The sequence below is a fragment of the Rousettus aegyptiacus genome, unplaced genomic scaffold (assembly GCF_014176215.1).
Source record: "Rousettus aegyptiacus isolate mRouAeg1 unplaced genomic scaffold, mRouAeg1.p scaffold_m13_p_17, whole genome shotgun sequence".
Taxonomy (NCBI): Eukaryota; Metazoa; Chordata; class Mammalia; order Chiroptera; family Pteropodidae; genus Rousettus; species Rousettus aegyptiacus.
Genome location: NW_023416292.1, coordinates 24,633,117 through 24,645,696, shown reverse-complemented (window position 1 = coordinate 24,645,696; position 12,580 = coordinate 24,633,117). Strand labels below are relative to the sequence as shown.

Sequence of the window (12,580 nt, the reverse complement as noted above, 5' to 3'; positions counted from 1 at the left end):
GCGGGGAGACCAGGCGGGGCGCTCCCCGCTGCCCGTGCTCAGGGGAGGGGGAGGGGCGCGCCGCGATGGGCTGAGCCGGCGCTGGCACTGAGACCTTCCGCCGCTGGGCTTGTGCGTTTGCCGCGTGCGCGGCCGTGCGTGCGGGGGGTGGTGTGCGTGTGCCAGGGTCACACGCTCCCTGAGGCTCGGTGTGTGTCCTTGCGGTTCATGGACCACGCTCCGCGGCCCCTGAGGCTTCTCCGTGAGAACCTCGGGTCTGACCCTCGGTCTGGCCCTGGCCAGGCCCAAGCCAGGCGCGGACCGCGCACGCGGCCCTCCTCCCCGGCGCTCCCGGGCCTGTCGCTCTGCTCCGGACCGGGGACCGCGGGCGCCCGGAGGCGACCGGAAGCACGGGGGGCGGGGGAGGGCGCAGGAGCGAGGCGCCCAGTGAGCAGAAAGCAAGAGAGAGGCCTGGAAATAGGAAAGGCAGAAGCAAAACCCATTTGGAAAGAAATAGACGTTAAACCAAGAGATAAAATAACGCTAAATGAAATAAAAAAGGAAATATACCAAAGACATCAGAGGTGTTCCAGTGAATACGGACCAGGCAAGGGAAACGCAGAGGAAGCGCTCTGAGGGGAGGGGCGCGGACGCGGTGGGGGCGGGGGAGGGCGAGGGGACGGGGGAGGGGCGACGGGGAGGGGGCGCTGGGGCCCGGGATCCCCGCCGCCCTCCCGCTCCGGACCCGGCTCGGGCGAAAAGTCCCGCGGGAGGGTCCCCGATCCCTCTCTCCTGCTGGCCACGCGGACACAGAGGGTCCCCTAGGCCCACCGCCTCCGCCGAACCCGCCCCCGCGGTAATAAAGGCCAGCGGGCCCTGGACCCTCCACTTCGCGGGGGGCAGTTCTCCGCAGGGTCCGTGGTCTCGGCCACGAGGCCCTTGCAGAGGCTCCTTGGGTCCTCGGCGTCGAGCGGGGCCTCGGGAAAGCCCTGGCCGGCCCAGAGCGTGCGTACCGGGGGCCCGCAGCGCCCCGCCGGTCCCGGACCCCGGCAAGTGACAACCAGAAGGAGCCGGGAAAGAGGGGAGCAGGGCAAGGCCCAGAGAGGGAAGATGAGACGGGGGAGAAGAGGGGGCCACCGTGGAGGCGGACGGGACAGGGCCGGCGCCTGAGGGGCGGGCCGGAGCGCGCGGAAGGCCCGCGCCTTCCCCGGAGGGTGGCCGCAGGCGCCGGCCCCCTCCCCTTCCACACGCCGGCGCCCTTCCCTTTCTCCTCGAGCTGCCGAATGCTTCCCCGAGACCTCAGGTTTCCAGCCGCCGGTGGGGAGGCTGTCCCACCAGCGCCCGTCACAGGCCCCAAGGAGTCCGGAGCTTGCAGACCTGGGGGGCTCTGAGCGTGTGGCTCGGAGGCGGGGCAGGGGGTATAGAGAGGCCACAGGACGGGGGGAAAGCCGTGCCTCCTCGGGGCGTGGAGAAGTTGCCTGGGGGAGGGAGGGACCCAGCAGCCCACCGCCCCCAGGTGCAGGGGCGCAGCTGCTTTCGGGGTTCACAGCCAGGAGGCGCTGGCTGGGCCCAGAGCACAGCTTCTCCAACAGCCGCTGGAGGACCAGGAGCCACCTGAATAAGCGTCACCCTCGCTGCAGACCCCCAGACCGCTACGGGAGGGCGGGTGTGTGTGGAAGGGACCCCCGCCCCACCGCTGTGCAGCCTTGGCCGAGCCCTGCCCCCCCCCCCCCGTCCTCCTTTACACAAGCAGAGCCTGGGGTCGGGGTGGCCAAAGTGCTTCCAGTGGGAAGACCATCAGGGCAGGAAGGAGTGAGACCAGCTGATTAGCTGGGTCGACCAGTTCGCCCCAAACACCTCGCACTTCACCAGTATTAATGCGGGGCAGGTGTGAGCCAGCCTGGCTGAGCCGTGGGCGGATGGAGGCGGGGCGCGGGCTGCTTCTAGGGGGAACGCGGGAGAACAGGACGGGAGAGGGCTTCCCGGGAGGGCCCTGCCCCAAGGTGACTAGCTTGCCAGGGCCGTCTGGGCAGAGGTGACGGAAAGGCAGGGCGGCTTGGTGGCGGGGGCAGGGTGCGGGGAAGAGGCGCTCTGCTCCCCAGCCCCGCCGGGTACCAGGCTGTGCGACTCTCCCAAACCCGCTGCGCCTCGCCTCCCACCGAAGGGTCAGGGGAGGGAGGAAACCGACCCCCCCCAACACCCCCGGGCTGTGAGCTCAGTGAACTCAGGTCCCCGTGGATGCCTGCTTGTCCCTTCTCGGACGCTCAAGAAATTGTTGAGCAGCTTTTATTTTTTTTCAACTCAGAACCGTCAAGTCAGCTTTTTGATTTTCCTGGTTGGGGGTCCCAGTGCGGGGAGGTGGGGAACGCCTGCACCTCGCTGCCTCTCTACTCTGCCCTCCTGTCTTCTGGTCTACACAGCCCTGGGTCGGCCTCAAATTATCCCAAATAAATGTATAACAAAGTGTACCTTTAAAAAATGACACTAAAATAAAACACCCCTCAGTGCACTGAAATAGCCTGAAATAAAACACTGTACAAGTCATACTCGTCCCGGAGCCTCGTCTCCTGAGTCATCTTTTACAGTGAAAGTGAATGCGCTGGGAAGCCTTGGCATTTTGTCTGGAGTTGAGCCGTCCGTGCTGCCTTTCCAGCTGACCCCTCGTCCTTAGTCATGTATTCATTTTCAGAGAATTGCAGTAACTCCATGTATAGGAAAATGCACACTTCGACTGTCCATGTTTGGGTTTTTAACCCCCCACGTGGATTCTGCAAATTCGATGCAGCCGCTGTCAGATGTGCGTTCAAGAACGGCCGCTGCGATAAAGTTTTGGACACAAGTGCAGAAGCCAGGAACCGAAATGCGCGGCGGGCAGAAGGAAGCCTCAGGCTCCCGTCCGCCAACGCGAAGGGCTCCCCGGCATGACGACGTCGAACTCCATCCCTGGCTCTTCCGCTGACGACACGGGGGCCTTGGGCAGGTCACTTGCTCTCTCGAGACCTGCCTGCCAAGGGTTCAGATGCCTCCTCGTGCGGCTGTTACCAGGTCCCAACGCTGCACATCGCGGTTTCTTCATGAACCGCCGAGTGTATATGACGGCGAGGCGTCACACGGACTGTAGGTAACAAACCGTAACCTGCACGGATGCCCCCTCTGCGCGAGCTGCACCCACGGGGTGTCACAGGGGCCGTTCGGCCCAGAGGCCCCCGACGGAGGGGGCTCTGGGGAGCGGAGGTGAGCAGAGGAGGAGATGGGGCTGAGTGGGTCACTGCCACCTCTGCTCCCTGTCACAGTCCCCCTCCGCCCCGCTGGCCTTGCTCGCTCCCGCCGCCCTCCACGGGATGGGGAGTGGGCGGCGGGCTGCTGGCTGCAGCCTGCGCGGGGCGGCGGGCTGAGGTCCCCGTGGAGGGAGATCGCTTGGGTTCTAAGGAGACTCCGCTGACCTTCTGAGGCAGAAGACCCGATATTGTTCATTCTCAGAGAAGAGACCCCTGAACGACAGGGAACGGAAAGGGCCCGGGCGAGGGGTGGCAGCGAGGACGCCCCGCACACCCACACGGGGGCGGGGCAGGGGCGCCGGGCTCCGGGGGACGCGGGGATCCTCATTTCTGTGCTCTCTTCACACAGCTAACGAACTCCTTCCCAAATTCTCTGAGCGGGATTTGGCTGCTCCCAGAGGGGGTCCTTTCTAACGAGGCGCCTGGGCCCTGCCCCGCCCTCCCCCCAGGCCCTGCCCCGCCCTCCCTGGGAGCTGAAGCCGCCAAAGGTTTGGGGAATATAATGGATCATTTTCCAATTTACCAGGGTCTTAGCGATTACGCCGCTAATCCCATCAAAGACCATCTGCTGACATTGTCCCTCCGGAGCCAAAGTAAACGGGCCCTTTACCCCTCCACTCCAGCTCCTCTGGGCATTGTGGCCCAGAGGTGACGGGCCCGTCCCACTCCCCCCTCCCTCCTGCTGCAGGCGGGACAGAGAAGGAGACGGACGAGCCTGTCTGGGGTGTGAAAGGTCACTTGTGCTCCTGACCCATCCTTGGGAGCCTGGGAATGGGGAGGGGGCGGGCAGGGCCCCGGGGGTCTCTGAGAGCCAGCCCAGCGCGGTGTCTCAGCTCTGAGGCCACCTCAGCCCGCTCGCTTGGGGTCCCTTTCCCTCCAGTCTCTTCTGAGGCCCCACCTGCAGCTGCGAGGGAATCTTTAGAGGCATCTCACTGTCACCCCACCTTGGCGGAGCTGTGGAGAAAAGGACAGAAAATCCACATAAACAGCAATCTGGTTCCTTCTCGAAGTCACTCATTCTGCAGGCTCTTCACATGCATTCTCTCATACTCTGGTCCCGAAAGGGGCTTCATAAGTGTGGGGAGGCTGGGGGGGCCTCTGGGGAGTTCACGTCTGGAGCCAGGAGGAATGCAGGCACAGGACGGGGCTCAGGGACGGGGCCGTGCAAGTCGCGGGGTAACAGGTGACAATGGCCACAGGAGAGAAATGAAATCTCCGACCGGGGACCCCTCGCTGAGAAGGTGGCATCTCCGAGACGAGACGGACGGGAGGTGGGAGGTGAGAACCAGAGACGGTTCCGCACTCAAAGAACAGCCCCCCGTCCCCCCCCCCGCCCCCGTCTCCTGTCCCGGCCACTCTGTCCCGCTTGTCCCTGACCATCATTTTTAGCTGTTTTCTAATCTCCTGCAGACCCTAGAGGGGCGGCCGGCCTGCGTGTGACCCTTGCGACCCCCTGCAGGACGACCTGCAGAGGCGGGTGGGCCCCCTCCCACCAAGCAGCCGGCTGTGGGGGGCTGCCGCCCGCGTGGCCGGTCCTCAGCAGGGGCACGTGGTTTACTCGAGGAGGACAATGGAGTGACAGAGCGACTCACAGGCGTTGGGAAGGCTGTGCCCGGAGCCAGTCCAGCTCCGGGGCTCTCCAGCCGGGGGCCTTTGTCCGGGCCCTGGGTCCCTGACTCCCCAAGCCCACGTCTGTGAAGCAGGGTTCACGCCTGGCTCACTGTGAAGTTCAAGCAGCGAGTGCACAGCTCGCGGTGGGTGCGCCCCGCGGAGTGCCGTGGGCGCAGAGCGGAGCCTGGGCCCGCACCGCGGGGAAGCCACACGGGCTCTGCACACGGCGGCAGCACGTTTCAGGACAAATGACGAGCTTCCCACCGGCAAAGTCTGTCCATCTGACACCTCTGAGCGCAAGGCCCTCGGGGACACGAAGGGGTCGAGGCCTGTGCCCCGAGCGGAGAGGGGCAGGCTCACGGAGGCACAGCAGGTGAGCCCGTTGGGGCTGGCGTGACGGAGAATGTACGAATGACTGGGAAAGGCCAGATGCAGGCGACGGCAAGTCAGGAACGGCCACCCACCGGTGCAGAGGACGGAGCTCGGGTTCGGGCAGCCGGCTGCGCTGGCCGCTGCGCGCCTCTCCCCCGGCAGACGCTCCAATGCGAAGCGGGCCAGGCGTGGGCTCAGAGCGGAGACCGCAGGCCTCCTCGAACGTCCCCCGAAGGCAGGCGCCAGGCCCATTTGGCTCACTTCTCTGTCAAGTGCTGGGCACGTGACTGGCATTCGACGAGTATTCGCTTAGGGAGTGAGTGGCTGAGTCGACGCTTGGGAAGTTTCTCGCCGGCCGCCGAGCGCTGCGGACAGCAGGGGCCGTGGTCACCGACCGCCGCCGCCTGTCGCTTTCCGTCCCGAGTGTTTCATGTGCATCACTAGAAAGACAGTCAGGGTTGTAGAAGCCCAGTGGCAGGAAGAGTCTGGAGGAAGGGGGGTCTGGGGACACAGGGAGGCCCGGGGTCGCAGCCGGACAGAGAAGGGGGTGACATGGCGGCCGTGGTTCCATGGCTGCAGGAAATGGGGGGGCATCGCTGGCCGCACCCCCGTGGACGGCTGCAGAAACAGGACTCTGAGCAGAGCGACCGGGGCGGGGGGCTGGAGGCAGAGCAGGACGGGGACCTCGGCGTGGGCGTGCGAACCAAGCAGAGGGGCCTTCCCGTCGGGTCTGTCCGCGACCCATGACCCGGTGCAGAGACGCCCCGTCGGCTCCCCGTCAGCACCAGTGACTCTTCGGGGTGCTCTGGCTGGGGTGGGGGCTCGCTCCACGGCCCCGGGCTTTGGGCTGGGGCTTCTTTCCTCCCCTCCGGCAGAGAATCGGGGCTCGACGGAAGGATAACATGAACAACTCCCATTTAACCGCACGGCCTGCCTTCTGCGCCGCTTCCACTGTGCTGGGCAGGGCATGGCCTCTGCCCACCCAGAAACCGGAGAGGCGTGTGAGGTGTCCTGAGCTAGGGACAGGTGACGCAGTGACTCTCAGAGAAGATTCCTGCCACCTGCTCGTTCTCCAGACCCGGGGGGGGGGTCCCACCTAAACGCTTCCCTGACCGAACCCCGGTTCGCCCTGCCCCTCCTCCTACTCCGGGTCTCAGGGCTCTCGGGGGCACCCGTGTTCGCCTGCCCCCCGCCTTCTCCCTGCCTTGCTTCGGGGTCTTCGCCTCAACAGACAGCATCGTCGTTTGAGAGGACACAGGTAGAGAAATGGAAGCAGCGCTTAAAGTCGGGGTACAGGGGAGGCGACCCTCCTTTCAGCAGCAGCCAGCAAGAGGCACCCCCCTCTTGGTTTGTTGCCTTGTGCTGCCACCTAGCGGCCCCAGATCTTAAAACCCCTTACCCTGGAGAGCGACCGTATTTCTTTCATGCTCTCAAATTCATTCATAGGGCACATTCATTTTTCATTCACCGATTCAGTTAATCTTCTGGCAAAACTAGACTAAGCCTTCCCTCTGGCCAACTGTGGAGCAGGTCGGCCCGCACCCCACGTGCTTCGAGGCACCCCTGCTCCCCTGCTGCTCCCCGCCCTTCTCCCCTGGGTGGAACGGGCTGGCACTCGGCGGGTGTGAGCTCACGGCCTGGGACGCGGTGGCTGCAAGGACATCACCGGCACGGCGCCGGAAGCCTCCGGGTGGGGCAGGTCTTCCTGCCTGTGTCCTGTGTCGTGTGTCGGGGGCAGAGCTGCGGGCTCACCAGCTCCGCTTGCGACGAGCGGGACCTGAGAGATCACGTCCAGGCAGGGCTGCCTAGCAGGCAACTATGCGATCTGGGTCTGGCATTCGAGAGTGGCTGTGGATCCTCACTGCAGAGGAGGCCACTGAACCCACTTGTCCCTCGACCATCAAGCCCAAGGGTGGGAGCGGCTTGGGGCCAGGACAGGACAGCTGGGGGTGCAGACTCGCATGGCAGAGGGACACAGCCCAGGGTAAAGGGCGTGGGCGTGCATCGTGAGCTGCAAAGCGAGGGGTACAGGGACCAAGACTCTCGACACGGCTTTGGGGTTGCTCGGGACCGTGGGACCGGAACACAGAGGTAAATGACAGTCGGTAGGCACTTCCTGACAACTCTGGAAAAGCCTGATGGTGAAGGAGAAAAGGGCGTCGTGGTTGGAGAGGGCAGAAGGTCGATGGAACGCGCTTTCCCCTGTGTAGCAGAGCGTTAAGTACATTTGCTGCCAATGGGAAGATGGTGCTAGGGGAGGGGGAGGACGGGGCTTTCGGGGGGAACACGGCCCCTCAGAGACGGGGATGCGAGGGGATAGGGAGTCGGGGGAGACGATGACGTCACGGGAGAGATGCCAGTGAGCACAGGCACAGCCGAAGGGGTGACAAGCTTCCGGGAAGCCGGGGGGGGGGGGGCCACCGGGGTGGTCGGGCGCCTCCCCTCTGCCGGCCGGCGAGCCGTGTGTCCCAGGGAGCCTGTGGGACTACTCAGAAGGGACGATGGAGGGTTGAGTGTCGGAAGGTCAGACCTAATTATCAAATCAGCAAAAATTAAAAATGACAAGAGGCGGTATTGGCGAAGGTCCAGGCGGATGGGCGTCAGCACACCCTGCTGGCAGGCCGCCCCGCTGGCCAGCTCAGCAGCGCCCACCGCAGGCTTCAGCAGCGCCCGCGCTCCTGGGCCCGCCACCCTCCACGTTCAGTTCTAAGTATTCGATCCAAGGAAATAAAAGGTAGGTCTATTTACAGCAGAAAAAGGGACGCAAACGAAATTTTCAACAAGACGGCAGAATACGGTACACGTGTAGGAGACGGTGCTCTGAGTATTTACTGACATGATGAAACGATCATGAGTTAGTAAATGAAAAAGAAAACCTAACACACAAAATAGAAGTAGGTTCCTATTATTAGAATGCCGTCCTCTCGTTTTGGGCAGCGGCGGGTTGCTTCTGACTTCCGCACGCTTTCTTTTGAGACTGTGAGCAGCTGTCACTGCTGCGAGATGACTGGCGACTCAGTGTTATAAAATCACTGACCACTGGGGTTGGAGAGGGATTTGAAGGTCGGATAGTTCAATCCTCATAATCCATAAAACCTAGTCGGATAACGGAATTCTACAATCCAGAAGAACTTCAGAGATTAGCTGGCTTCGTGTACAAACGAGGGCGTTCAGGTCTCGGAGAGATCCAACGATGCTCTTTATCCCTCATCGCACGACCCTGTGCGCGCCGGGACATGTCTGCTGAGCTCCCACTTCGTGCCAGGTGCTGTGAGATACGAACTTGAGGGAGGCAGGGCGCCTTCTCGCCCGAGCGCTCTTCTGCGCATGCGCACAAAGCACACTGCAACGTGGGAAGCCTCGCGGTGGAGAAAGAACAGAACGCTGCGGGACGACGGAGGCGAACGGAGCCCAGGCGCGGATATCTGGAGCCCTACCTAGACCGCAAGATGGGGGTAGGGTACGCTCTTCGCTGGTCCTTGCGCCTCCGGGCCCGGGCGCCTTCACCCTCATTGCCCCTGAGCACCGCCCTGTGACGCCGGCTGCCCTGCGGGGCACTCGTAAGCGGCTGTCCATCCGCAGCATGTTTTACCTGGGGCACCACCACTCCTGCAGGCGGGATGGAACAACGCCCTGCGGCCACACACGAGGACACACCACAATGCGCACGACAGCAGCTACGGCGCACCTCGCACCCTGTCTGGCAGCAGGTCCCGTTCACTTCAAAACGCCTCTTTTACCCAGGCCTTTCTTTGCTGGCCCCTTCCGCCACCCTGGGGGGGAGTCCTATTATCTTATTTTTATTTGATTTGTTCTTATTATCTTAATACTGGTTTTGTCTTCAGTCTCTGAGCCTGAATGCTGAAAGGAACCTGAAAGGTTATCTGTACCCCATAGTCGCCCAGAGGGAGAAGCCCTTCCTGGTGTAGGGCGTTCAGCATCTTTGCAGGCGGCCTGTTTCACTACGAGACACCCAGGTAATGAGTAAGTTCAGTCACTTACCCACTCAACACGTCTACCGAGCATGTTCTCTGTTGAGGGACTGTGCTTGGCCTGTGGGAGGTTTGGCTGCATGGGGCTCCCCGCTGGCCCTCTGCATTCCCACCTTTCCTGTCTTCGTTCACCCGCCTTAGCTGCATTTCTTCATCTCTCACATAGAGACCATACCTTGCAGGGTTGTTCTGGGATCAGCTGATAAAATGTGTAGAAACGCTCTAAAAACCAACTGTAACACGAGTCAGGCTTTTTCCTTTCTCTCCAACTATGCGACATATATTTTTGGGGGGAGGAGTTGATTTTACTATCATCTTTTAAAATGTATTTTATACATACAAAAGAGTAATTGTTATATGTGATATAAATACATATATACAAGGAAATACCCATAAACCCAATAACCAGAACTTTACCAACAGTATCCACCTGTTCATCCTCATTCCAGCCCTCTCTCCAAGGCAACTACTAATGACTTTTATCATTCCTCTGCTTTTAAAAAGTTTTATCGTATATGCCTAAACAATTTGTTAATTTTGCTTGTTTTCAGAATTTGTAAAAATTATTTCAAACGTTTGTAGTGTTCTGGCATTTCTTTTTTCATTCAGTATTGTTCTTCAGGTTTATCCAATCCAAGTGTGGACTTGGAGGCCTCATCTTCCTCACGGGGCCTTTACAGCCCACAGGGGCACGAAGTGACCTTCCCTGCTCTGAATGCCCTGAGCACTCATCTGTTAAAAAAATGGGCTGAAACGGCACCTTCGCTCTTCCTACATTTTGTGCCATCACCTCGACTAGACATAAACTCCCCCGAGAGCAGGCGGGGAGCCCTGGACGGGGAGTGGGGCGCCCTGGTTTCCAGTCCCAGTGACACCCTCACGGGCCTAGCCCCCTCGCCTTCCTGAGTCGCTTCTTGAGACTAACTGGAGGGGGCTTTCCTGCGAACCCCCGAGATACAACACTCGGTAAACCGAGAAGCGTCATCCTCAAGTTAATATGCTCGGTACGGTCGGCCTGCAGCTCCCAGAGGGGTTTCTGCACAAAGACCCAGGCCAGTGGCTCTCTGGCTGTGTGGGGGCGCGGTGGAGTCACCCCTGAGGGCAGGACAGAGACTCGCCCAGTCCCCACGAACCCTCCGGGCCGCGCCAAGCCGCCGCGGAGCGCTGGCAGAGGCGGAACGCCCGGGAACAAGGCCGCGAGGCCAGGGGGCGCTATTTGCGCCTCTGGGGGGCCGGGAAGGCGAAGAGGCGCGGCACCCGCATGCGCATCCCCTCCCCGGGCCCCGCTGAGACGCAGCCCAGAATCCAGGGCTCGATCTTGTGTACGCATGCGTCCTGCCCAGGCCGCGGTTGGCTGATGACCCCGTCCGTCATTACAAGAGCCAACGGGGTGAGCCGGGGCGGGGCGCGGGACGTGGGTTTGGGTCTTTGTCCGCTCGCCCGCAGTGTGGACGGCCGGCGTGGAGGGGCCCGTCTCGGTGCGGCCGGGCGGCCGGCTTGGCAGTGCCGGCTCGCGCTGCCGAGCGAGCCCCTCGCCTGCCGCAGCATAGTGGGAGGGTGAATGGGGCGTGACGGGGCCGGCGTAAGGCTCCACTCTGCTTGTGTGCAGTGTGCGAGGCGAGTCGCCAGGCAACCCACTGAGCACCTACTGTGTGCCAGACGCTGCGGGGGCGCTTGGGAGGCGCGCCGTCTGCTTCCGTGAGCCTCACGGGCTAGAGGGGCAGGTTAGACAAGTGTCTACTGCCTCCTGCCGCTCCGCTTCCCCTTCGCCTTAGATGGCGATTTTGCTGTGCCCGAGCCCCGCCCGGCCCTGGCCGGCAGCGCACGGATTGGGCGTCAGGCTCCGCTCCCAGCGGACGGTCGTGACGGGCGAGGGCGCGCGCCGCGGTCACGTGAGGGCGGGGCTTGGGCGCGTGACCCCGGGAGGCGGGGCCCCGCCCCTCTCTCCGGGCCCGCGGTGTCGTCATGAGCTTTTTTTGGGCACGTGGCGGCCGATGCGCAGTAAATGGGAATGACTCTCGGGCGGCGACGCGGTGAAGGCGGGGACCACACTTTTATGAGGCCACACTGCCTGAGCCAGGCGCAGGAGCAGTAAACACGTGGAAACGAGTACAGAGCGGGGGGCGGGGGCGGTATCGTTCCAACTGGAAGCAATAAATCCCGGGCCCCAGGCTGATCCGAACTAGCCCTGGCCAGGGACTGCGTGAAGCACTGTGGGAACAACCCGAGAGTTACCCCGTCCTTCAGGTTTAGCAGCCCTGGGCGTGGGGCCTTTGGAACCAGATGTGCCCCTTAGCTTGGCCTTAACAGTGATTTAGGCCTGCAAACAGGAGCAAGCAGCCCCTATGGGCTCCAGTAGGAGCCGCTTTGGAGCCTGGGGTGGGGTCACCTCATGTCCCATTCACATCCGCCAGCTATTCCTGAGACAAGTTTCCACAATCACCAAGCTGGAAAAGTTACTCGGCCCGTGGGACTGAGGAGTGAGTCAGAACATGAGGTACCAGGAGCTGGCCTGGCCGCCTCCTCAGCTGGAACAATCAGATGCCGCCCTTTGCTTCCTGCCTCCCAAGAGCCACCTCTTCAGACGCAGGAGCCCAGTAAGTGCTAATTTTTCAGGGGACTGATAGCTTATCCCAGAAAATGAACCCACACACCTCAGCCTTGCTGGATCTGGTGCTCCTAGAATTGGAAAGTTGGAGAGAAGTTGCAGAAAGTCACCCCGCCTTTGAGGAAAAAATGTCCCTCAGTTTGTAGCACTCCGCAAGTTTACAAAGTAAAGGTTCAGTTGCGTTGTCTATTTCAGTCTGGTTGACCTATGCTGCATGCCAGGCACAGAGCCAGCCTCAAAAGGAGAGGACGCAGTGCGGTGTTTGTTTTTTTTAAGGCGAGGCAACCCTTGGTTGACTTCATAGATTCCAAGGACTTTGTCAGCCTACAATCCCTTATTTTTTAAGCCTACAGCACCTGGTCTTCCTAGGTGGTCTCCCATCCAAGTACTAACCAGGTCCGCCTCTGTTCAGCTTCCGAGATCAGACAGGATCGGGCTTGTTCAGGGTGGCACGGCCGTAGACTGGCAGTGTGTGTTTTTAAGGGAGTTTTCGGTCCAGTTGAGAGAAGACAGACTAGTACCCATGTTTTCAGGTAGAGAGAGGCCAGGGGTCTAAAGGGCAGATTGCTAATGCCTCAGTAGAGAAGGGCACAGCCAGCTGGGTAGGGCAGGGGAAATAAGGAAACATTTTATGGAAAGAAAGTTTTAGGGGCGAAATCTGGAATGACAAGGCTCAAAAGTGCAGAGCTTTTTTTTTTTTTTTTTTTTTGCCCGTAGGCCTCTTACCTTAGTAAGCTCGC

The 12,580-nt window shown here is 61.4% G+C and overlaps 1 pseudogene; it reads right to left on the bottom strand.

Annotated features, from left to right (window-relative positions):
- Nucleotides 1-12,184: 12,184 nt before the first annotated feature.
- LOC118613024 lies at nucleotides 12,185-12,303 on the bottom strand (annotated as a pseudogene).
- Nucleotides 12,304-12,580: the final 277 nt, after the last annotated feature.